At 43.5% G+C, this 26,883-nt stretch overlaps 1 protein-coding gene across 4 annotated transcripts in view; it reads right to left on the reverse strand.

Annotated features, from left to right (window-relative positions):
- Nucleotides 1-26,883, reverse strand: part of HCK (HCK proto-oncogene, Src family tyrosine kinase) — a 216,870-nt gene that overhangs the window by 175,555 nt on the left and 14,432 nt on the right. For 2 of the 4 annotated variants that reach the window (XR_015297623.1, XM_086932676.1), the window contains exon 1: nucleotides 22,896-23,072. The exons of 1 other annotated variant lie outside the window; for it this stretch is intronic. The gene's annotated coding sequence lies outside the window, so the exon portion shown is untranslated. Of the gene's footprint in view, nucleotides 1-22,895; nucleotides 23,187-26,883 lie in introns of those variants that run through there. One more of the 4 variants, XR_015297624.1, reaches the window with a different exon arrangement.

Here is a 26,883-nt window from a genome sequence, read left to right on the forward strand (position 1 = left end):
ACTGCAACAGTCCAGCCAGCTGTTAATACACCACAGCTGACCCCTCATCAGGGGAACACAAATAAAATTACACCACAGAACATACAGTCATTTTTTGGTAAAACACCCGTAAAACGGGAACAAATTCCTTTCTGGTTAGCCCAGAAAATCACTCAAATAGAGGCAGTATTTCCTGATACTACCCCTATTGAGAAACACAGAATCTTGACCATCTGCCTTCCTATGGGAATCGCACCACACGTGGAGGACTGTGACACTTGGGGTACAGTCTTTGCTTCCATTTACACAAAAACACACGGTGTTCCGTCTATGGCGGTAATACCAGAAGTGCTAAAACAGATTCAAAATGAATTCGGTCCAGAGCCCGCTTTAAATCTAGGTATGAAATTACTGAAAGATTTCAAGCAGGTCACGGCTATATTATTAGCCAACATAAAGGGAGAAGCAGCATCTGTGGCGATTCGCCAGAAGTTGAGGGAAACAGATATAAAAGATCCTGTTGAGCTTGCAAAAATCATAGAAAAATGCTATGAAGAATTAGGTAGAGACAGCTTGGGTGGAAAACCAGTTAAGCCCCAACTGCTCGAAAATCCTGAAAAATTATTTATTAAAAATAATTTAAACACTCCAAAAAAGAGCTGGGATGGAAATAAACAATCCACTCCCAAGGAAAAAGTTTTCCAGTCCAGAGGAAGGTCTCCTCGACGGAGGGAAAGAACTCCGACTCGAGAACGCCAGTCTCCCCAGAGGGAGCCCTCTGAGAAAAGATATAACCTTAGAAATAGGGATAATCTGAAAAAACCTGATAGATATCAAAGTATTGATACACGTCCCTCTCGATCTCTTCCACAGAATTCGGAAAGAAGAGGACGGTCAGACCCAGGAGAGCACACCAATTCCAAAGACAAGGAACCTGCTCAAAATAAGAAATCTCAATTTCAGAAAAAGAAGGTAGCCAGTATTAGAGTAATCAACCATGCCGAGAATACTGAGGACACAGTTGAAAAACGGGGAGTGGGCATTGACAATGTTGGACAGTGCAGCAGAAATCAGTATAGCGCGCAAGATCTTGATGAGTCATCTGGAGACAGTGGACACGAATGAATACATTCAGGTTGAAACTGCCGACGCCAGGCTTAGCGAGCCCCATAAAATATACGAAATAACATTGCGTATAGAGGGTGATAAGACTAGGAAAATTAAGGGTCTATTTTGGGATAAGCTCTCAAAAGGCTATGATATTCTGTTAGCTGAAAAAGATTGGCCCCCGGAGTTTGTCAGGGAGTGCCCTCGTGGCGAAGAAGTGATTATGCCTGCCTTCTCGAATCACATACCGATTCACAAAAAATACACATATGCAAGGAAATGGGCAGTAGCCCAGGCACCTGCATTGTATAAAAATCATGTAGGATGGGATGAGGATTCACCGCCTCACAAAATCCAACTAAAAAGTGAACCAACTGCCCAACGGCAGTATCCCATAAAGCAAGAAGCTAAAAAACAGGTCAGGGAGATCTTAGATCAACTTGAGTACCAGGGGGTGATTGAAACATGCACCTCTCAAATGAACAATCCTTTGTTTCCTGTCTCCAAGCCAGACAATTCATATCGTCTAGTTTTGGACTACAGACATCTTAATACATGTTGCAAAACTTTTGCAGTACAAAACTCGCATAGTGCAGCCCTAATGAATAACATAGTTAGGAAAAAATACAAAACGACATTAGACATTTCTAATGGTTTCTTTTGTCAAAACATTGCACCAGAAAGCAGATACTTGACCGCTTTCTCCGCATTTGGGTCACAGAAAAAATTCTGTCGACTCCCACAGGGGTTCAAGAACAGCCCAGGACTATTCTCAGCTAGGGTAACAGAGTTACTACAAATATATGATGATGAAGCATTATCTTACGTAGATGATATTTATCTCACAGACGACGACTTGGATACTCACTTGAAAAGAGTGAACACCATTATACTTGGGTTCGCAGAAGAGGGTTACAAATTCAACTTTAAAAAGTCTCGAATTGCCCATCTGACAGTACTATTTTTAGGGTACGAATTATCAAGTGAAGGGAAAAGCCTAGCGGACAACTTCTTAGAGAAGTGCGCTGTACTCCAAGCTCCAAAAACGCTGAAGAATTTACAATCAATACTAGGTTTTCTGAATTTCGGAAGAACTTACATCCTAAATTACGCAGAGAGGGTTAAACCTCTCTACGAACTAATAAAACCTGATTTTAAACAAATCAATTGGACTCAAAAACACACAGAAATTTTGAGATCACTGCAAACAGACATGTTAGCAAAAACTAAATTAGATACACGTGACAACACACGTGATCTTGTAATCCGAGTCATCCCAGGAAGATGCGGATTCACATACCTAACCTCTAATGAGGGAGAAAAGGTACCAATAGCTTACAAATCACATTTGTACACAAAGGCTGAAATAAAATTCAGTTCAACTGAGAAAATTCTAACTGCGGTTCAGACTGCTGTAGCGAAAGAAAGGCCCCTAGCACAAGGTAAACGAATAATAATCGTAACACCCATACCGGCTTTAGAAGCGGTAACTAAAGCAAGCATTCCTAATGCGAAAGCCTTGCATCCGAGATGGATTCAGTGGGTTAATTCTCTTGCTGCAACAGACGTAGTTTACGAATTTGATCCTAACTTAAAAACACAGGAATTTTTACAATATGAATACGAATGTCCTCTGCCAATTGAAATCCTGCCTCTCGAAGAATACGGAAGTATTATATATACTGACGGATCAGCACAACCCGCAGTTGGGGGTAAGCAAGCTTACAGTGCTGCGTGCGCGATTGTTAAAGGTCGCTGGCACAAAGGAAAATTTAGACCATTGGTCACTAAAACACAATCTCTAGGAGATTGCTCGGCTCAACGAGCTGAATTAGTAGCATTTAAGATGGCGCTAGAAAATACCGATCGCGAATTCCCCACACTAATAGTGTGCGATTCTTTTTATTGCGTACAATCTTATAATGAATACTTGCAGAATTGGGTGGAAAATGGTTTCAAAGATGCAAAAGGTGGCACAATAAAGCATAAAATGCTTTGGGAACAGGTAGTTCTTTTACAAAAAGAACTACAAAAGACTCACGTGATACATACACTGAGTCATCAACGTGATGGCGTTCACGTTGCAGGGAATTCATTGGCTGATGAAGCCGCGAAGGCAGCTGTGCAAACGGCTTCCGTAGCTGCGATAACTCGGTCACAAACAAAAATAGACAGCGATGTTCTACAAGCTGTCAGTGCGTCAGTAAAAAATGATAAGAAAACACTCCCAAAAGGCTTTCCTGAAAAGTACTTGTACTTAACGGATACAAATAATGTTCCTTTTGCTCGAATCCCTGGAGTGGGGGATAGAGTAATTCCAAACAGGGAACACAGACTAGGACTAATCAAAGCGGCACACGAAGGGCTTGCTTCTGCACACGCTGGCATTTCCGCAACAATATCACTATTAAAACAGAGATATTGGTGGCCTCGCTTGAGAATACAAACTAAAAAGTATGTATTAGAATGCGACATATGCCAAAGGATAAAAGTATCAACAGTGAAACGACCAGCGCAGACACCCCTTCTCATCTCGGATAAACCATTTGCATGCGTTTACCTGGACCACTGTGGTCCCCTACAAAGGGACGGCAACTATAGATATATCATGGTAGCAGTGGATTCCTGTACGAGGTTCATATGGATGTGGCCCCAGCGCTCGGCTGACGCTAGAACGGTTATAAAAGATTTGCGAGTCTTTATCGGCACATACGCAATTACCACGTTCCATTCTGACCAGGGTCCTGCTTTCAGCTCTCGAGCCTATAAGGAGGCCATGGCTAGCATGGGAATTGGGTTGCGGTATTCTTGTCCATCGCACCCCGAAGGGAATAGTGTGGTAGAAAGAAAAAACCGGGACATAAAGCAATCTATAACAGCGAAGGTATTAGGTTCAGGCGCTGGGTGGGTCAAACATTTAATAAGTGTCCAGACTAGTCTTAACAACATGCCAAGAAATTCTCTAAAAGGTTTCAGCCCATACAAACTATTGTTCGGAATTAGAATGAACGTTCAGGACCTCGATAGTCAGATGTCAGTGGTACAAGAAGAAAAAACGCAGTTTGATGTAAAAGACCGTTTGGCTGTTTTACAGGAACTGAATGAAACAAGAAAATCATTAAGCAACATAAAGTTAAAGCAACAGCCAAATACCACTGACGAGGCACCACCCGCAACAGCCCCAGCAAGGCCTGTCTGGATTCCAAAGATTGGGGATCTAGTCAGAGAAAAGATTGCGGTTAAGAAGGAATTTGGGCCTTCTTACAGAAAAGCAGTACCTGTCCTAGCAGTCACCGGAACAAGATCAGTTGTGCTACCGCCCCTTGCTGGTAAAAAGGAGAACAGAGTCGTGTCCATCGACCTGGTAAAACCACAAGCATGTGGCCTATAATCCACAGTAGGCCCAGTGGACTCCCAAGAAACAACAGAATACCCAAACTTGCAACAATCCAAGAGGTTCAAACTGAAAGACTCATCACATTCGATCAGCCTGCAGTGCACAATGAAGGACTATGCAATAAAGCCATGGAACTCGTGCCTCTTGAAACACAGATTGAAACAGTTCGTCAAGAAACAACACCAGTCTACAATGATGTGGCATCAGAAAGTGCTACCGAGAGACAGATTGAAAGAACAATCCCATCAATTGACAGAACTGCCTCTGGTTATTTCATCAACTTCGACAACTTCTCTGAAGATTTAAATGACCCCGAAGTGATGCCAGAAACAAAAAAGTATTTTAAAGAAAAAGCAACTGAACTCTTTCATCAACTGAAGGAAATCTACCTAATTTCCCCTTGGCTAGAGTTCTGGTTCGGTCTAGGTGTATTTTTCCTCCTGCTTTGGCTCATCATGGTACTGTGTTTGGGAAAATTCATTGAAGGAAAATATATTACAATGGACACAGCAAGTCAGAACATCAACCTAGTCCTGAAACCACACAGATCATCCCACGTGAAGAAAAGAGAACTGTCAACTGTAAATGTCACAGCAATTCCAATACCTGGTGGGGTAGTATGGGAGAAAACAGACTATGAGATCTATGGTCCGGTCGAAATCCTGAAGTATCCTCATCAACTAAAGGTTTCCTTAAGTGACTTTGTGACACCAAGTACATTCTCTGATGATTGGGACTTTAACAGTATTAATGACATGATGTCTGATTTAGTAATGTCAGCTAGATTCACAGATCATGATTATTTACAAGGTTCATCTAGTTATGAGCAGTTATTCTGTTATACCCATTATGGGGATCATTACTTGCATAAATCTGCACAGCCTAGAAATGTTTTTATGTATAATCAATGGGAACATTGTTCTACACCACCTAAAAGCAGTTCTAAAGCATTTTTTGAGAAATTCAAATACTTCTCAGGGTTTAACACCAGTGATGCAGAAACATTTTATTACAAACTGTTAGATAAAACAGGAATGAAAACAATGCTAACAAATTCTAAATTGATATATTCAGAAGCATTTTATGACAAAATGATGACATTTGGTTTTGATTATTGGAAAAATAATATTGAAACGAAAACAATTTGGGGTACAAAAGATTGGCAGGTGCAAGGCATTGAAGCACTATTTAGAACCTGCATGATACCAGAACAAATGTTATTTTTAAATGACACAATACACCAAACATCTTGTCTTGGCCTAGCTAAGATCAAAGACCTTAAAACACCGTCTATACCAAAGCCAATACCAGAAAATGCAACCACGGATATTGAGTTAGACATGTCACAAATTTTACATTTCAACAGAACACATCCTGATTGGAAAAAGTGGTTAATCTGGCCTACAGACACAAATAGCTGTCAAGATAGGTTCCTGAATAAAACACAGGGGTTAAAAATGACCAGATTAGACCCTAGATATTCCCAGAGACAACATCCAGGGATTATAACAACATACAGTGTAGGGAAACTCTGCCTAGAATGGCTAACTACATCCACACTGGCTGAAATTAAGCAACACTTGTCTTTATTAAAAGATGGTGCTGATTTGCGCGATTTCATTCTTGGACCACGCAAACAGCGTCAAAAGCGTTTCATAGCGACCAGTATCTATGCTGCTTACAACGAGGCTTGGAAAGTAAAGCAAATTGAAACTGCCACAATTCCGATAACAGCTTTCCGATTTCATAAATGCCTTGAGTACATACCTGCTGGCCAGTATGAACAATTGGGTAAAGGATATGTTAAATCCGAATGGAAATTACCATACACTCATTCTTGCTATAGTGACAATGACAAAAATGTATTTCTTAGTGGTGACGACTGTAAACATTCACTAAGCGGTATACTTTTGTGTCAGGGTATTAATTTACACGGAGCATGTGACGGAAATTCAAACAACCTTTCATGCCACCAGCTAGTCACACCTGCAACTCAGATAGAGCCCTTCTTTATGCAACTCGCAAACGGGAGTTACATTCTTAGAACGGATCACAGGTGTTGTGCCTCGCGCCCGGAAAAAGTTATCTAGTACAAGTAACGTCCATGGTCAAATGTTGTATGCAAGCATTGTTTCCGAGCAGGCCTCCAGACATAGTGACTCCTCTCTGGCCTCGTCTGAATCTCTATTCTATACGAATTGATACATTAAGCAAAATGAAATCTGTGCTTTTACAGACAACAGTGCCTATAACGTCATCTAAAGAGACGTATGATCTTCTAGTCGCAAGGACGGCTACTGAAGTCCATGACCTTTTATCAACAAATTGCCCCGTGCATTTCGTAGAAATGTTCAGCCAACTCCTTAACATGTCTAGTGCAACAAGCATCCCAGGCATATTTAAGACAGTCTTTACGGGACTGCAAACACCCTTCCAGGCAATTTGGGGAATCTTTCCTAATTTTGTGCACTCCATTTTTGGCGGCATTCCACTATTTTTGGGACTCGTTGCAGGGATTCTATTTTTGACCATCCTGCTACGTTATGGCAAGCCTCGGCTCAGACATAGCTCCCATGGGAATGGAAGAGACAATCCTAGCAATGCGCTACAGGGACAGGATAACTAACGTCCTCGGATTGGCCAGGCTGAGAGATCTAAACATGACCTGTTTCCTTTCATTCAGACCGATATGGCAAAATTGCATTTTACCTGTGCTACGGTGTATGCTTTGCGGCGATGAATGCGTGTTGGACATCTGTCTTTCACTTCCATCAGCAGTACCAATGGACGTCGATACTTTGCTCAGTCCAATAACGGCTCACGCATTGTGTTGTCCCCAGCGGCTACCAATCCTGATGACGGCATTCGTGGAGACTCCTGTACTACAGCCAAGTGGTAACAGTGGAGCGTGTGACAAAAGCAACATCATCCAGGTACAACGTTCTGTGAGCATTGCTCGTCCTGCCTTCGATGACAGCAATCATTCTCACACCTGCCAAGTTACAGCGCTATCTAATTTGGTTGAACTATCACCTTATTTTGTAGACCAATTCTTTGCGAGCCTGTCTGATACGATGTTCTCACCCATAGAGAAACAATAACTTTTGAAAAGCTTTCCGACACACAGCGTTCCCATGAACTCTGAATTCGGCCTTCAGTTTTGATCAACAAAAACTGCCAGGAGCTTTGGAAATCTATTTTTCTTTGAATTGGACACATTTTTTTTAAAATATTGACCCTCTCTTTTTGGCACGAATAATTCTTTGCTTAACGTAAAAACTATTCTTAGAGAACAGAAGCTTCACACTTCTATTTCTAAACACATCTAGAGACATAACAACATTACACCAGCCTCTAGCACACATGTTATTACAATGCATTTTTATGTGATGATTTATCTCGCCTTTCTTCTGTCAGAGATACTTCATGTGTAATTCCTTTTGCATAATCGTTCATTGACTTCATATGCAATAATTTTTTGAATGATTAATATGCTTTAAAAAACGTACAGTACCTAAATTCCATGTATTACAAGTACGCCTATTTCGAATGCATTTATGTATTTTGGGGTGGGCAATGTTACACATGCATCTTATTGCTTAGTTTTAGTAATTTTGATGGACATGAAAACGTGGAGTGGGTGTTGCGTGCTTATCTAGGTTCCTGATCGATACTGTGACCTTATGCCCCTATTCGGCTATAAATCCATTTATTCCCTATATTGGCATAACCGTTCAAGTGCGATTTTCTGAAAAGTCATCTCTGGCCTCACACGAACAGAGCCACATTCCAGCATGACTCTCTGCTACTTCCTTTGCGACCAATTAGTGCAATGACAGAGCAGCAGTCACTATCTGATATTCCTAGATAACACTCCGAGTTCTTCAACAAGATAAAAACTCAGCAAACCTGGAAATCCCCGCTTGCTATGTTTTGATTAGTAATGGAACTCTAATGAGCAACTGATAACTGTCACTTCCTAGTGACATCTTTAATTGACGTCTTATGTCCAGCAAACTTGCGTCAAACCCGGCACCTGTCAGGTATAAATATTACCAACGTTGCCTTAAGCAATGAGTGAGATACGAGCTGCGAGTTCGTTCCCTGTTGCTGATGCCAGCTGCCTGCATGACCCTGTGTTGGTAAAAACTAGCACTCTGTCGCTGCAGCCTGCTATCCTGTGGTGGTGAAGCTGCTGATTACCATTATCGCCGCTACAGCGCGAACTATGGTGCAGTACGCTTGAGGAGCCGAGCAGCCGTCCTCTGCGAAGACATCCAGCCCAGCTGCCCGCGGACGCTGTCACCCCTCCTTCCTCGACGCGCTGAGAGAAGCCGCTGCATTTCTCGTGCAGAGAAATCCAGTCCCGGCGCTTCCGGTTTACCCTCGCGGGTGACTGGGATATCGAGAGAGACCCCTGAAGGAGATACCAATCCTCCATCATTCTATTCAGAGGTATGGTGTTGACTAAACCCTTAGACGAGAATTCTTGAAACAAACCTTGGCAAAACCAACTTAACTTAAAGCTACTTACTTGCTCCCCTTTCACGTGTTAGGCTTAGGTCAGGCACACTGGGGTAGGCTTAGTTAGAAGCACCAGTTGAGTATGTTAGCCTAATGTATATATGACTGTATATATGTTTTATTACTTTTAAACCATTGTATGGCTAAGAAACCATATCAATGCTTTTACAGTTCTATTTCGCAATACTTATCTTACTGTACGTACTTTTTATAATAACAATTATTGCAATTGTGGCAATACATTTCTCTTGTACGAGAAGAAAGACTGTTCAATAAATGTTAACCCTTTATTGATACACGCCCGTCTCTCTATTCTCTACATACCGTGAAAGTAAACTGCACTAGACTGACTGAGTGAAATCTATGTCTATTGTTTCACACGACCCTAGAGATTGACTCTTGATCTGAGGAGCAAAGTTGTCATGTTGCACGGTTGTTGGAAAACTGAATCCCTTCTTGTCTGTGCCAAGGAAGCTGATCACTTCCTATGCAGAGAAGAAAGTTTCCAGTGACCTCTGAGCTAGTTGGTAACACAACCCAATTAAGTTTAGCATAGTCAGTGGAGGCCTGGAATATCCGCAGTTCCACGTCGATACTACTGTTTATTTTATTCCAATGCGCAGGGCCTAGTGGGAAACTAGGAACTACACTACACCGCAGGACTAGACAAGGATAGCCATGGTCCTCGATTTTATTTGATGTGGAACCAATAGCTTGCATGCCTAAGAGGGATGCCTTAATTAGGGGTCTGAACTGGGGAAACATGTAGAACTCCAGAGCATCTCTCCATGAAGATTACCTTCTGCTCTATTTGACAAATCCAAAAGTGACAAGGTACTTGAAGTGTTCTGACTATTTGGAGACTATTCGTGGTTCAGCATCAATTCGCAGAAATCCATCATGTACCCTATGGTGTAATGGACCCCAGTGGCAGATTTTCACTGGACAGAGCAGGCCCCAATATCTGATTTCCAGTACTTGGGGAATGTATATTATGAGTGACACTGACGAATGTCACAGACATAGTTTACTGGCGGCAGTGAAACGCTTCAGCGTAGATATGGCACATAGGTGGTGACCTACTATTGATGTTGGGGATGGAGCGATGTATAAAATGATGTCCCTGCCAAGATTCCTTTACATATTACAGAATGTGCCCTTCTGGGTACTGCCCGCTTTCTTTAATGGAGATTGAGGAAGGAGCCTTGTGACTGTTGCCACCTTTGCTCAATAAGGGATGTTAATGGGGGATTGCACTCATTGACATAATCAAGTACTTCTGTCCAGCCCTGCTAGTGGTTTTAAACAACTGAGCATTCCCCACCCAGGAAGACCATGCATTACGAATTGTCTGAGCGGTATTAGGAACTAGAGGGTACTCAGCCTCCACGCACATTTATTTATTTATTTATTTTTTGCATTTGTAATGCGCACAGATACCCACAAAGGGTTTCCCGGCGCCAGGACTACGAAACCAGCAACACAGAAAGCGAAACGTCTAGAGGCCACAATTAATTATTTGTTGAAAAGCCAGGTTTTAATGCTTTTCTTAAAGCTGGCGAAGTTTTCCTCCTTACGTAGAGCTGGGGGAAGGGAGTTCCAGAGGACAGGTCCCAGATAAGAGAAGGATCTCCCTCCCATTCTGGCCAGTTTAAATCTGGGCACCACAAAGTTTGCTGCATTTGAGGAACGAAGGTTACGTGCAGGAGAGTAGGGCCTAACTAGTTTTTGCAAATACCTTGGTGCGGTTCCTGCCTTTATTTTAAACATATAGCTCAGGGCTTTGAACCGAACCTGGTTCTCTACCCTGAGCCAGTGCAGGTCCTTGAGGTGCTTAGAAATCCTTGCTGTCCTGGGGATTTTACACAGCAACCTGGCCTGAGTTTACAAGGATGGCGAGTCTGGCCTGACAAGCAACCAAACACATGGCGAGCTGGCAGGGTCATCATAAGGGGTACTCCTTTATCAGATACTCAAACTTGGAAGGAATTGAAATCTCTCCAGGGCTTTTGGAAGTGGGATACAATAGGGATATATAAAGTTGGGGAAGTTTGGGGGATGATTGAAAGGACAACTAATGAGTAATTTAGGGAGGAGTATGCGCAGGATGAAACTCAGGCATCAAATATGCGCAAGTGAAACACTCTTTGGAGCGATAAAACGGAATCAGGACTGACATCCACGATTATTCCCCAATAGAATGTAGGGTGCAGATGGAACCATTTGGACACAAGGCAATTTCAGAAATCTACCACACATTGATTAACAACTTCCCCTACATACTAGATCCAATGAAGATCAAGATCAAACTAGACTTGGGTGCCCTGGATGACTCACACTGGGAGGACACCTTTTGGGGAACCAGCAAGGTATCCTTAGGGGCTGGCTTATGGCGACACAGATAAAGTTCTTCCACTGCATACACCGTACCAGAAAGCAGCTCCGACTGCTTGGTTATACCCAACTGAACACATGCCTGAGGGGTTGTGGCATTGTCTAAGCATTCCTCCACATGTGGTGGGACTGGCCAAAGGTGAGTGAGTTTTGAAGGAAAGTAAGTGGGCGATCAACTTTTAGGGGTCTCTGAGATCTGTGTAGAGGGGAATGGTGGGATCATGCTGCAGGGAGACCACCCACCACCAAGATACTAAAAATTGCTATGTGGCACTAATCTAGTGGTGGCTAAATCGGACACAGCCAGACTGTGAAGAAGCAAAGTTACGCCCAAGTTTGTGAATTGGTTTAGGAGTAAGAACTGGGGCATGACTACAGAGAAAAGAGATACAAGCGTATAAGATTCCCACATAAAATGATGAAAATACCAGGTGGATGGTTGGATTGCCATGAGGTCAGAAGAGGCTGGTGACAGGCAGTGCTTATAAAGCAACAGGAGTTCCCATTGAGCCATTGTCTTAGGTATAACTGTATGCCAATGCCAGAACTTGATGTACTGTGTATGGGACATATATGCGCCAGAGAGTCCTGTTCCCAAGTTGCCGGGCTTGACTGACTCTGTGCCTGCTTTGGCATGTTGAGGGTGTAGACACTTGGATGAAAGTAGTTTTAAGTGATACTGTGTGGTGCAAAAGATGCTGGCTGTTTTCTTTTCTGTGTATTCCTTTACACAAAAAAAGCAAAACATTTTTATAAAAAAACATTCACGAGTATAACAGATCATGCACACAATTTGATAAGCGCCTTCCCAACAAATATATCTAGAAAATGTACTTTATGTTAAATGAACACAAAAAGTGGAAAGGGTAAGAATGGGAAACCAATATGATCAAAGGACCACTCTGCTTTATTCAAAATTCTGTAGTTATAAGTAAACATCTGCTACTTTCTGGGCATGAGGCCGGTACATTTTTGTGGAATAATGACTTGTGGATTTATTTAAAAATATTGAGTTTGAATATAGAAATGAAGATAGACAGGTAAAGTATGGAATGGAAAAAATATGATTAAGTCAATCCGGAGTATGCATCATAGTAAGTTTTGGTCATTGGTTGCCAGAGTATGTTCTAGTCTGGGTTTCAAGCCAGATAGGTCAAAAAGAGGCATTCGGTTGAACATATAAATAATGTTTATGGGTTGAATCAAGAATATATACCAAATATAAGAAGGTGTTGCTAGCACCAGCGATAAGGGTCAGAGAAGTGGATGTTCAAGAGACTACAAACTGATTAGACAGGTGAGGTTCTTTAGAGCCTTGGGCCTGAATGCCCTGTTGATTGCAGTGCTGAAGCAGAGCACTAATTTTAGGGCTAATGACACAATCCTATTATTTTAAAAAGTGACACCTACTCTAATAGTAAGTCTATCCTGGAAGCGTAGTCACCTGGTCCCTATTCACTAGAAACACCCAAATAAATCCCTGTCATTATAGGTCAATAGCACTGTTAGCTTGCAAAGAGCATTATTATGCTTATCTGATTCCACCTCATTGGGCTGATTAGGTAGAATATTCTATCAATCGAATAGCTTGGCTGTCAGGAATAGGTGTAACTCTAAAGCGGCAGGCAAGGATACGGCTTTGATGCAGCTGTCGGAAAAGCAGTGAGAATGGGGTTCCACTAAGACAGCTGCATAGTCGACTAGTCCCCAGTGTTTCATCAAGTTAGTTTACAATTGCTATGGCTAAAGCTTCTGGTAGCGACTATTAGACTTCTCCTCAACCTTGGCCACTCTCACGTCTTCACCAACATTCATTCAAGATCTGGATGTGTTCGACCTGACCTGGTGGGCATGTAGACGTTGTGACATCAGCTAGAAACAGATAAGCATGACAACTATCTGACTATGAACACGAAAAAAGTAAAATACTAACATTAGTGTGGAATTAAACTAATTTCAGTAGGGGAGGTCGTCAAAGAATACTTTTAGGTAGTTGTACTCTTCAAGCCTCCCTTGAACTCAACACCAAAATAACAGTGGTTGAATGATAAAATGACGTCCACATTTGTATAAGGAATTACGATTTACAATGGCTCAGTCAATTACAATCTTAACAAAATTGAAAGCAAAGCTCTTTGCCGCAATTGAATTCTGAGGGACTCTACTACACAATGATTTGTTAGGTTAGAGTTGAGTACAGGGTCAGCAGCCGCTATGGCGATAGAGCATACTTTGTTTATTTTATGAGTTTGAAAAGAATAACCAGAGGCTTCCCTGACTCAGTTTCTTCGATGAACTCTGTTGAGTTGATCAATAATCAATATCTGTTATATGTCAACAGCGCCAAGAAACTCCTCAAGAGTGAGCGTGTGCTAGCCAAATACACCTTTTAAGATATGTTATACCAACTAATATTTTAATTTTTGCCTTGATGGCCCGACAGCATCTCTTTAGTTGAACGGTAATTTGGGCATGGATTAGAAAAGATTATCTTCAGTACTTTGACCTTTGACTATCAGGCTGGTGCTCTTATTTTAACAGTAAATTCTACAGATTAAAAGTCCTTCTTAGAACTTTAATTCATCATGAATTGCAAAGCTAACAATTTCCGACTGTTAATGCTAAATTAGTATATAGCTCTTGTGTGCATATGTATGTGTGCATCAATATGGCTTTAGGCTCTGTATGAAGATGTACCTGTAAACATATGCATGGATGCGTAGGCACATGTATGTGTGTATATGAAAAATGTATGTATACACGTGTGTGTGTGTGTGTAAATGCATATATATTTTTTTTAAATGATAGGTGAATGTATGTTTATGCATTAATGCATAAGCAAGCCACAGCATATATATGAGACATGTATGTAGATGAGATTCTGTATAGAGGTTTATGCTTTGGTATGATGATACAAATATGTAAGAACAAGCAATTATGATTTTAGAACAGGTACCTTTATACAAAAGTATAACAATGAACGTTGAAAATTATAAAAATAGGGTTCAGGCTTTGTATCAGGAAGTAACTGCAAGTGCATGTATGTGAATGTATATATATATATATATATGTATATATATATATATATATATATATATATATATATATATATATATATATATATATATATATATATATATATATATAAATATATATATATATATATGTGTATATATATGTCTTAGTATGTAGATGTGTCTGTATATGGGTTTAAGCTTCTTATTTATTTTATTTATTAATTTATTAATGAGCATGAATCATCCTCAAAGGTATATCTTGGCGCAGCGGAATCAGAAAAATGCAGAGCAAGGAACTAGAGTGATTGAATTAATTCAGTTTTTTAATAATTTTCAAAAACTGTGAAGAAAGGTGCATTCTCGAAGGTGTAGGGGAAGTTCGTCCCAAAGATGGGGTGCCAAGAAAGAGAAAGCACGACCCCCTGAGCATGTTTTCTTAATGCGTGGTACCATAAGGAGAGACTTATTGGCAGATCTCAACGCTCTTATAGGCCGATAAAGAATACGTTTTTCCTTCAAGTAGCTAGGTCCCTTTCCATTAAGTGCTTTGTGCAGTAGACAATAGATCTTGAAAGTAATCCGCTTCCGCAGTGGCAACCAGTGTAGTGCATGTAGTAGAGGGACAGAGGCTGATCTTGCTGGAAGGTTGTGAATTTGACGGGCCGCTGAATTCTAGACTACCTGGAGCTTGTCCAGGAGGGATTTGTTTACAGCAGCCAGGAGTGCATTTCCATAGTCCAGGTGACTGATCACCAGTGCCTGGACTAGGGTCTTAAATACTGCCCTTGGGAGCATTGGAAAGACTCTTCTTAGTAGTCTCATAACATGGAAACAGGAGCCAGTAATGGAAGTCACTTGGTCTTTCATGATAAGCTACTGGTCAAGTTTTATGCCCAGATTCTTCACAGAAGATTTTGGAACAGGTGGTGGTCCTAATTCCGGCCACCACTCGGGAGACCATAACCGTTAAGCAGCCCCGAAAAGCATAATTTCAGGTTTCCCATCATTTTGTTGGAGAGAGTTAGCAGCCATCCATGCTGTAATAGCTTTCATACCAGCAGTGAAATGCCTACTCGATTCAGACAGATCTTTGTCAAAGGCTAACAGAAGTTGGGTATCATCCGCGTAGGAAATAGGCGTGAAGCCATACGCTCCTATGATGTTTGCAATAGGAGTGACATATATGTTGAACAGAGTAGGGCTCCAACAAGAGCCCTGGGGCATTCCTTTATTTATCACCATGGGACGTGACCGAAAAGGTCCAAAATTAATAGCCTGAGTACAGTCAGACATATAGTTTCTGAACCATTGTAGCACCAGGCCCTGGATACCTATCTCCTCCAATCTCCATATCAATATAGGATAAGATATGGTATCGAAGACCACAGAGAGGTCTGGCAGCACCAGCATAGATGGCAGATTTTTGTCCTGACAGTTTCTGATATGGTCTGTGACAGCCAAGAGAGCAGTCTCAGTGCTGTGCATAGGTCTGAAGCCTGCCTGAGATGAATCAAGGATCTTGTTAGACTCAAGATGGTTCATCAGTTGTTTGTTGATGTTACTCTCTATTATTTTGCTAGCCCAGCGAAGAAGTGATATAGGACGATACTTGGAAACATCTGTAGTAAGGGTGGGCGTAGTTCGCGTAGTAGCGCTACGCGAAGCTACGCGAAGTGCACTTCGCACTACGCGAACTTCACGTAGCACTACGCGAGCTGCGTAGTAGCATGTTCGCACTGTGCAAGATGCGTTTTCAATGATTGCACAGTGCGGACAAGCATCCGGCACTGTGCAATCATTGAAAACGGCATCTTGCACAGTGCGAGCTGTAGTTTTCTGCTGCTCGAGTAGATAATTACTCGAGCTGCAGCTTTCTCAACGCGAACTGGTAGTTTCTCATTGAGAGCGGTCGCGAGCATGCCTAACCACTCACAATGAGAAACCTTACCTCCCTGCGTTGAGAATCTCGCCGGGATGTAATTTTGCTTGCTCGCGGTCGCGAACATGACGTTCAGGACCGCGAACAAGCAAAAAAAGAGCGCTGCACTACGCTACGCTGCACTACGCATGTTCGCACTGTGCTACGTGCAGCTCGCGTAGTGCGAAGTTGCACAAACTTCGCAAACTCCGCGAGCGTAGCGTAGTGCTTCGCCCAGGCCTAATCTGTAGTGGGAAGGTTACTTTTTTCCGGGATCCGGATAACCTGAGCAGCTTTCCACTCTGTGGACGTACGCATGTGCTCAAAGAAAGTGCTCTTGGCATGATAATACCTATATGTCAGAGTATATAAATATGATTAAAGTAATGGTACCTACAAAGGTATAACAATATATTTAGATAAAAAAATAGTCTATATAGATTTATGCCCAACATATATATCTATGTCTGCCAATATTAATAATATTACTTGTATCTACATATGGACATATAGGTTTGTGTATAGTGATTTATGCCTTGAACAGAACTATTACTAAATCTCACATTACTATATGACATATAATGTGTATAGGTCAGTACCTATATATGTATATATTTAGGTGTGTCTGTATGTCTACATATATTGATTAGTTATTAAAAAGAAAATCTTGAACCGCTTCATGTCCCTCCACTCTGACTCATCCCAAACCAGTCTGAGTAAATTGGACTCCCAAACATCCTTCCAGACTCTTGCCTCATCCCTTTCAACTGATCCAGGTTATATGCGCACATGTCCACTACTTCCAATGCCATCTCACATGTGCCATTGACTAACCACCTGAATTTATCTATCCTTATTCAAAATACCTGAGTAAATGCATGGGATTGCAAGAGCACAGCTTAACAAATTTACTACAACGAATCCTACAAGAGAAAATTAATCATATATTACTAATCCATTACCTATTTACATCTAAACTTGGGCTCCGGAGTAGTATGCTACTTGCAGCAAAATGCATCAATGCCTCATCAGGGAGTAAACTTTTTATAGAAACAACTCGACATCGTTTGTTTAAAACCTATATGCTTTAGATATAATATATCACTGTTCAAGATCTAATAATGTTTTTAAGATCGCCGACTAATTAATCTGTTTGCAATAACGTTTAATTTTTGTTGAATCTTTTTTAAATTATTTTAAAACAAATATTATGATTGGTTTGTAATGAATATTATGTTTTGTAATATTGTTAATCTTATCCCTTTTGTTGATCTCTTTAGTGGTCTAAATCAAATAAAAACTTTTTCATGTTTCACTGTGATCATATTATTTTTTAAACATATACTGATAAAGCATAGATATACGTAAGTTATTCCATAAAAGTTGCTGACTGAAAAAGGTAATAAAGACTAAACGTAACCAAAATGATACAACACCAGCAGATTCAGAAGTCAGCTCTCTGAGCCTTCCTCTTTGGCACTTACATTGACTAACTTGCCACCTTTACTTGTTGATACAAATGAAGTCAGCCACATACCAAGATGGCTGCCACAGAAAAGTCAGACCATCTTCCAGGCTCATAGAACATGCCAGAATGGCTGCTATGCAGGCAGAGATAGATAAATAAAGGCTTCTTAGGCCAGAATGGATCGCATTGTAATTACACTATTTCTATCCACTGCCTGTTAATTATTTCAGAATTCAGATGCTTTGTTACTTTTCCAGGATTTAAGACCTTGGAGTGAATGTAACATGTGAGTTTTTGCATTTCTCTAGAAATTCTTTTCACCCCGGGTTGGACTTTATGGAAAGCAAAATCAGCCCTGGGTAAAATGTCCGACAGAAATCTCAACTCTGCAGCAGTTCACAGTTTCAATGTAAATTTTATTTTTTTGTAGTTCTGTGTTGCTAAAGTCGAAGGGGCAGATTTACAATAACTGGCGCATCCATGCCTATCAGCAGGGATGCGCCAGTTATTGTGCGCCGCGGCTCCGCCACTATGGATGCGCCGCATTAACAAAGCAAGCGCAACGCAGCTCCAGCAATGCTCTGGGGAGCTCTATCTTCACAATGCTGCATCAATCATTGCGCCTGCTTCAAGCAGGCGCAGGGTTTTGACGCAGCATGGGCTCAAAAGTAACTGAGTGAAATCTTGTAGATTTCACTCAGCCACTTTTAGGAGGCGTTCCTGCGCCGGAAACCCCCCCCCCACTGCGCAGGAACGCCTACTACTGGCGCAGGGCTTTACAACGTGACGCATCTCCCAGATACGTCACATTGTAAATACCCCGCACCATGGCGCATCTTTTGCGCTGCCGCAGCGTCACAAAAGTGATGCAATGACGGGGTAAAAGAGGCGCAAGAGGCTTGTAAATCTGCCCCAACGTGCTTTACATGAGCACCAACAAGGACATCTTAAATTATGTTTTGGTAGGCACGGAGGATGAAGTGATTTGTCCAGAAACAGGATGTAGAGCCAACGCTGAGACTCAAACCAGCTTCCTTAGCACCAAAGTTGGTAGCTCTAACCATTAAGCCACAACTTCTTAGCGAGAAGTAAAGCATTTTCAATATTATATAAAACAAAGCCATAGTTGTATGTATGCATGTATTATATTTATCTTATGCAACTAGCAACCTTTGACAAAGCCAATAGTACTGGCTTGTTGTAGGTATAATTTTACTTATGTGGCGGCAATAACAGAAGCAGCAAAAAAACAGTCGGGCGGCACGATATGCTGAGCACTGATTTTTAGCATAAATGTTTTGAGACACACCCTTAATAATATTGGCCACGCCTCTCTTTCAGAGACCCGCCCTCAGTTTTTTCATACCACGTAAAGCCCTGCATAACAGCAATAGTTTAACTAATATCTGAAATCCTATGCCGCTGTCAATAACATGCTGAGTTACTTCAAGTTTCTGGGAATGAACCCTGCATTCAGACAACTCACTCCTCATTCTTGCCCTTCACTTTAACGCTCACCCTGCACTCACAGCGATCACAATGCACTCACACTGATCACCCTGCATTCACACTATTCGCCTGCACTCACAGTGACCACACTGCACTGCCGCTTGCCATGAACTCACACTGTTCACCCTCCACTCACAGTGATCACTGCACTCAAAATGCACTTGTGCTGTTCACCCTGTACCTCACCTTGCAGTCACATGAGCACACTACTCACCCTGCACTCATGTGACACTTCACTCACCTGTCCCCCTCACTGCTCAATCTGCAATCTCACTCAAACAAGACCCTGCATTCATTTGTCCCACTCTGCACTTACATCCGCACCCAAATTCATATAGTCACCTCACTCACCCTGCAGTCACTCCTCTTACCCTACTCTCACACTGTCGCATTGCTCACTCGCATGGGCACTCCTGCCACCCACTCAGCGCAGAGAGTTAATGTGCCTGCTACAAAGAACGTGTACCATGCAGATCACAGAACTGGGTGTGCGTTAACTATGAGTAGCGCTATACAAAAATGAAATGTTTGTCAGAAAGGTGCTATAGAGAGATGAGGTGCATTGTTGGTGAGAGGTACTGAGGGAATTCGTGGAGAAGGAGGAAATGGGGGAGGGGTGCCAAAAACGACTGTTGCACCTGTGTGCGACCAGTGCTAGGGCCAGCCCTGGTTGGGTGAATGTATACATGGATGGTTGTGTAATTGGGTGGAGTAACTGAGAGGTAATTGCAAGGGGGATGGATGGGTGGCCGATTGAGTGGGGCGAATGAACAGCTGATTGTAAGAAAGTTTCAATGAATTAACAGATGGGTGGGTGGATGGACGGGTAAACATGTGAGGGAGGAAGGAAGAATGGACAGACTGCTCGATAGTTTTGAAAGGACGGCTGATTAGATGGATGAATGTATGCATGCACTGAAAGGTGATTTTATGAATGAGTGTATGGGTCAGCCTGCAACAGCCTCGGTGCTGTATGCGCCCTCTGTGTTCTCTCGGTCCGAGTTGGCAGAACATCCGCCTGCATTACCCGAAGACACGTGCGAGAAGAGATGCCTGCACGCTTCAAAAATTAATAAATAGTTGTTATTGATCAGCATTTGTATAGCGCGCACCGAGCAGCCTTGCATTGGGGAGGCGTCGCGGCGCCTTCTTTGGGAACGCACTGAGCGCTTTCATTTGGATGAACAGCGCTGCGTTCTAATGGGGATCCATGCAAATTCACAGCCGGAGACGAGGCGCGCTGACAAGCGCTGCTTTGTCCCGGAAGTCATGAAAGAGGCCAATCATTGTAATGCTGCACGATGAGTGCGCGTGGCGGGCCCGCCGTGCGCTCGAGGCCTCGGAACACTGGGGCGATTCTACTTCTAGCTCCACTTCCTCGTTTCCGCTGCTTGGGGAGATAACGTGCACAGACCAACAAGGAAGTGACTGGCATCTCAGAAAATAATATTTAGTTCTGCACATTCGCCCGTTGTATAGGAACACAATCTATTTTAATACAATTTAAAGGGGCGTTCAAGTTCTCCGATGACAAACTTTGCAGTTCCCTATGCCAATGGTACTAAAGGGATCCACCTCATAAAGATAAAACGGGGAGCCAGTCCTGCCAGGGTTGGCACATGTGACATACGAGGTGCCCATAGACGTACAGGTAAAATGACAGATGAGGAACCCTGGATCACTGCTGTCATGCACCTGCAGGGGCGTGTCACTCACCTGCGGGGGCGTGGCTGGAGAGTCATTCACCCGCGGGGGCGTGGCTGGCATGACACTCACCCGCGGGTGCGTGGCTGGCATGACACTCACCTACGGGGGTGTGGCTGGCGTGTCACTCACCTACGGGGCGTGACTGGCGTGTCACTCACCTGTGAGTCGTGGTTAGTGTACCTTCCCAAGTCCTGGACCGCAAATTGCAGGGATGCGAAAGAAGTAGGCTGGGTCCTCTAGTAGAAAAGACCCGAGGACAATCCCGCTGAGGTCCCAGGAGAAACACTGCTGGGGGGGGGGGGGGGGTGTTCTTTGAATCCTCGGAGTGAGGGGGTCGAGTCTCATGTGCTTTGGATATGGAGGAGATATGGGTTTCCTCTGTTTTGGTTCCAGGGGTGTGCCTTAGACTTAGGGTGGTCTAGGTTTCCTCCGTTGCGGATCTTTGGGGGTCTGGGTCTCCTCTGTGGGGGGTTGCCTCAACTGCTTTAGATCCCTAGAATTCTAGCCTCCTCGGTTTTAGGTCCCAAGTGGGCTCAGGTCTCCTCTGTTTTAGGTCCTGAGTGTCCTCAATTTTGGGTCTTCAGGGGGCGAGGTCTACTCTGTTTGAGGTCCAGACGCAGACCAGGTCTCCACTGTTTTTAGGTTCTGGGGGGCTTGCGCCTCCTCTATTTCAGGCCCGGGGAAGGGCTATTCCTCTGTTTTAAGTCGTTGGGACGGCTGAGCCTCCACTCTCCACTCTCCATGGGTCCTAGGCGTCCTCCATTTTACGTCTTGAAGGGCCTGAGTCACCACTATTTTAGGACCTGAGGGGCCTGGCCGTCCTCTGTTTTGATTCTTGTTTTGGGGGCCTCTACCTGGTCTGTTTCACGCCGTGGAGTGCGCCCGAGTCTCTGCTCTTTGGGTGTCCTCTGTTTTTGGTCCTGAGGGGACCCAGGTCGCCTCTATTTTAGGCCCCAAGGGGGAGGTCTCTTTTGCTTTAAGTCCTGAGGCGGGGAGCCTCGGTCTATTCTGAGTTCCTGAGGGACACTGAGTCGCCTCTGTTTTGTAGGTTCTAGAGGGATCTAGGCCACTTCTGTTCCAGGTCTGAGGAGTCCTGGGGCTTCTCTGACTTCAGTCCTGAGGTCCCTGGCACTCTTCTACCTTGGGTCGCGAGGGCGGCTGGTCTCTTCTGTTTTATTCCTGGAGTGTTTGTTGGTCTCTCGGTTTTGGCTCCTAGGATGGTCTTGTTCTCCTCTGTTGTGGTTCCTCAGCTCCGCGTTGACTCCTGATGGGAGAAGAGAATGGGCTGGTCCCCTCTGGCCTGGTCCGGCTCTCCTCCGCTTTGCTTGCTGGGGCAGGTAGGCCGGAGCCTTCGCTTCGCCTCCAGCGAGGGTCTGGGTCCTCAGTTCTTTGGTGTCTGGTGTGGCCCACCTGTGTCCACTCCTCAAGTTTACCCTCTCTGGGTGTCACTTCTCCTTTTCACCAAAGTTAAGCCTGGCGGACCAGAGACCAACCTGGATGTGCTCCTGGACCGTGCACCCCAAGGTCATCACTGCACCCCCTGCTCACTGACAGCCCAGACCACTAGGAGGGCGGGGCCACAAATTGATGGAGCATCCCTTCCCCAACATCCGCAGTGACTCCCAGGGCCGACACACCAAAAATAACAGCACTGACAGATGAGACCAGCCACCAGCCCCTTTCACAGACTCCACCCACCACACAGGCTGCATCCGCCGCTCACCACAACCACACGCGCGCTGCCCGGGACCTCTCTGCACACGGCAGCGCCCTAATCTCAAACTTACCGGCGCCAACCCCGCTGCCCTCCAGGAAATACCAATTTTCCCGTACATGCAAGCAACAGGCACAACTTCGATAAAAGCAAGCACGTACCAAGATAATGGGAGGCCTGGATCCGAGAGGGGCCCACCTGATCCTGCAGGCAGTCTTCTTTCAAGCTTTCGGGACAGAGCACCCCTCTGTGGGAAGTGGACCAGCCCTGGGGATGGCGCGCGTGTCCTGGGTGCTAGCTGGGCCCGTCTGCGCCCCGGAGTCCCTCAGCCCTACCTGACAGTCTGAAAATAAAGAAGTCTTCGTCCAGCGCAGTCACTTCTCTAATTCCGTGAAATGCCGCTGTATGCAAATCTCCGGGCTGTGTACGAGCTCTGCCGTCCTTCCTCTAATGCGAGCGCCCCGAACCCCGCTCTGTGACCTACCCTCTCCGGCAGAGTAAACTCTCCTTTTCTCTTATATCCCGCCCGCCGTTATTTGTGGCTCCGCTGTGCACAACAAGCTCACCAACACACATAAACCGAACAACGACACTGCACAAATACACAACAAGACACAAGCAAACACAGGCACATACATCTACACAGAAAGACACAAGCAAACACAGGCACATAAAACTACACAAAAAGACACAAGCAAACACAGGCACATACAACTACACAGAAAGACACAAGCAAACAAAGGCGCATACATCTACACAGAAAAGCACAATCAAACACAGGCACATACAACTACACAGAAAGGCACAAGCAAACACAAGCACATACAACTACACAGAAATGCACAAGCAAACACAGGCACATAAAACTACACAGAAAGACACAGGCACATAAAACTACACAGAAAGACACAGGCACATAAAACTACACAAAAAGGCACAGGCAAACAGACATAAAACTACACAGAAATGCACAAGCAACACAGGCACATACAACTACACAGAAAGGCACAAGCAAACACAGGCACATAAAACTGCACAGAAAGGCACAAGCAAACACAGGCACATAAAACACACCTCAGAAAACACGCAAAAGCAAACACAGGCACATAAAACACACCTCAGAAAACACGCAAAAGCAAACACAGGCACATAAAACACCGCACAAAAGACGCAAAACACTGCACAAGACACTAATACAGAAAGGTACAAGCAAATACGCATATAAAACACACCACATATGACGCGCAAGCACAGAGGCGCTTCCATGCAGCAGGCCCGGTTATAGCGGGGGGGGGGGGGGGGGGGGGGGGGCAGGTGGGCCAAAACATGACATTTGGCCCACCCAGTCAGGGCCGAAGCGGGCACGGAGAAGGCACCTGTTAAGTGCTTCCTCCATGTCAACGTCTGAACATTGGGATATATTTTTACTGACTTCACTTTCATTATCGGTCACCTGTCAGTACATGTAGAAAACATGTTAAAGCACATTATTTGTATGATTAGTTTTCTAAGTATTTACTGATAAGGGGAGAAAATACTGGCTTAGATGATTTTCCCTATTTTTGTACTGTCTGGAAAATTAAAATACTAGACACGGTGGTAAAAAAAACACGCAGGTGGGAACCCCTAGCTGGTCTCTCTCTACAACCTGCAATTGAGCGGTGTGTGGTGGGGCGAGAGGTGGGCGAGCCAACAAATTAACAGGGAGAGCCAAGCCAGAGCAAAGCTTCGGGTCAGGCTTGGCTCTGAGAACGATGCTCTGGCTTGGCTCTTACAGTCACATGCATCAAGCTAAAAAATAGTCGCAAACGGGCAGATTCTCAAAATCTTGCTGTTTGCGACCGGTATTTTTGCATTTGGAAAGCATCATCCCAAATGCAAAAATCGCAATTTAAGGAATCTCTAAATTGAGATTCCTTAAATTGCGATTTCATTTAAGGAATCCCAAATTGAAATTCCTTAAATGCAATGCATCAAAGTAAAAAAATTAGTGATTTCGCTAATAGGAGTAGCAAATTACCATGAAGTTCAACTTCATGGTAATTTGCAAAAACTTTGAAAAATGCACTTCAGTGCATTTTTCAAAGTTTCATGTTCCGCACACACATGCCCTAAGGGCATGTGTGTGTGCAACATATGTGCACAGATCAATTTCAGGGGTGCAACAGGGTGTCCTTTGGACAGCCCTGCACCCGTGTAATTGCATTCTCAATTTGCGAATCGCTAATTGCGATTCGCAAATTGAGAATGTCTTCCCATTCATTCCTATGGGCCTCTAGGCCCATAGGAATGAATGGGAGGTATTCCTTAATTGCGACTCGCAATTTGCGAGTCGCAATTAAGGAATATTAAGAAATCGCAATTTTATTAGCGATTTCTTCATGCATAGCCTTTTGCTATTCCTTATTAGCGCATCCTTATTTTTCGCTAATAAGGAATCGCTAATGGCATTGTTGATTCATGTGGGCCTTAGAGCCCATGCACGAGCCGAGCCCTGAAAATGTTTGCTATGTACACCATACAACAAAATCGCGTAAAATATGATAAAGCCTCTTCAAAATTCAAAAAAGTGCATTTCTTTAACACGTGGAAGCTTTGTCATTAATCTGTCACCTCACAGTACTTCTCAAAGGCGATAGCTTTCAAACATGAACTTGCATTCATTGCTGCTCCGGTTCTCACACTGGTGTCAGTGCCCTTAGTGAATCAAGAGGCAAGAGAGTTGTCACGTGAACCCTGTATGTGGCCCAGATAATTACAGAACAGTTAGTCTATTCAATCAAACACAATAGGTTTTTGTATAGCTGGTTTTCTGTTTCACGTATTTGAATGTGCTTTCATGTGCAAATATGAAGAAAAACAAGTTGTGCTGAAATAAACTATTTGCTGAAGGTCACACAATTTAAGCGGGGAATCTACAATTTGTCCTGTTTTTATGGTTTCACTTTCAACAAATCAGCCACTTAACTGCTGTATATTTGTTTCTCCTTTTTATGTTAATGCTTTGTTTTTACCTCTTAGTGCAGTTTTCTGCATTTTTTATGTAGTGTGAACTCGACCTGGATGTATTGCAGCGCTTTGCATAAACACCATATTTACAGTACAGAAGGTCACGTTAATTTCATTTAGACACAGATAATTTGAGCCGACAGTGAGGCTTGAACCTGGCTGGTTCTTTTCCAAAGTTGGAAACTCTGGCAGTAACCAACAAATATCAAAGGGATCCCTTTTCCTAATTTTTAGTAGCAGATGAGACTAACTGAATAGTCCCCCTGCTGAACCTATGGTAACACGTAAGTATGGTCAATGTTTGGAGTTACACACCACAAAATAACAACTTCACAGATCTAACATTGGTCTAAACAATTCTAAGCAATTCTATTTCAACCCTTAAGTATTCTTATTTAGAGACAACTTTCAACAAACATGAGGTAAGGAAAGGTTTTGCATTTTATATTCAAAATTTTTATTATAAAAAGAAGAGCTGATATGTTTGTTTATCAGTATTCTGTTAAAAACAATTTTTCATACAATTTATTAAAACATGACATTACATATTATTAAAAAACAATTTGAAAAACAAGAAAACTGTCGATGCGGCGTTTCGGTGAAAACGTTGGTCACCTTCTTCGGGACAATGCTTTCTTATATTAAAAACAATTTTTAGATACAATTCATGTTGCAGCTTAACTTAAATGTGTGGTACTGGAAACCTGTTTTTAGGTCTCGCCTGTCGATGCGCATGCGCATCGAGCAAGCTAGACTATAGGGGCTCATCGACTCTTTATCTAACTTGCAAGGAATCGTGGCGATTCCTAGCAGTGCCCGTGACTTTTAAGGTCAATGCGCATGCGCATTGAGCTTATGCGCATGCGCATTGACCTTAAAAGCGCGTGCGCGTGCACGTCCGTCTTTGTTTACCCCTCCGCCCCCTCCCGCCGTGTCGCATTTCTCCTCCCCCTCCCCTCTCTTCCTTCCGTCTTCCTGCCGTGTCGCACCTCTCCCCTCTCCGCCCCCTCCCCTGCCCGCCCCCTCCCGCCGTGTCGCATTTCTCCTCCCCCTCCCCTCTCTTCCTTCCGTCTTCCTGTTTTCGAAGCAAGCTTCCCGTCCCTCTGCTGCACTTCATCACAATCTGCCTCCTCGGAACGA

This window comes from Lissotriton vulgaris, chromosome 7 (assembly GCF_964263255.1).
Source record: "Lissotriton vulgaris chromosome 7, aLisVul1.2, whole genome shotgun sequence".
In the NCBI taxonomy this organism is placed as follows: Eukaryota; Metazoa; Chordata; class Amphibia; order Caudata; family Salamandridae; genus Lissotriton; species Lissotriton vulgaris.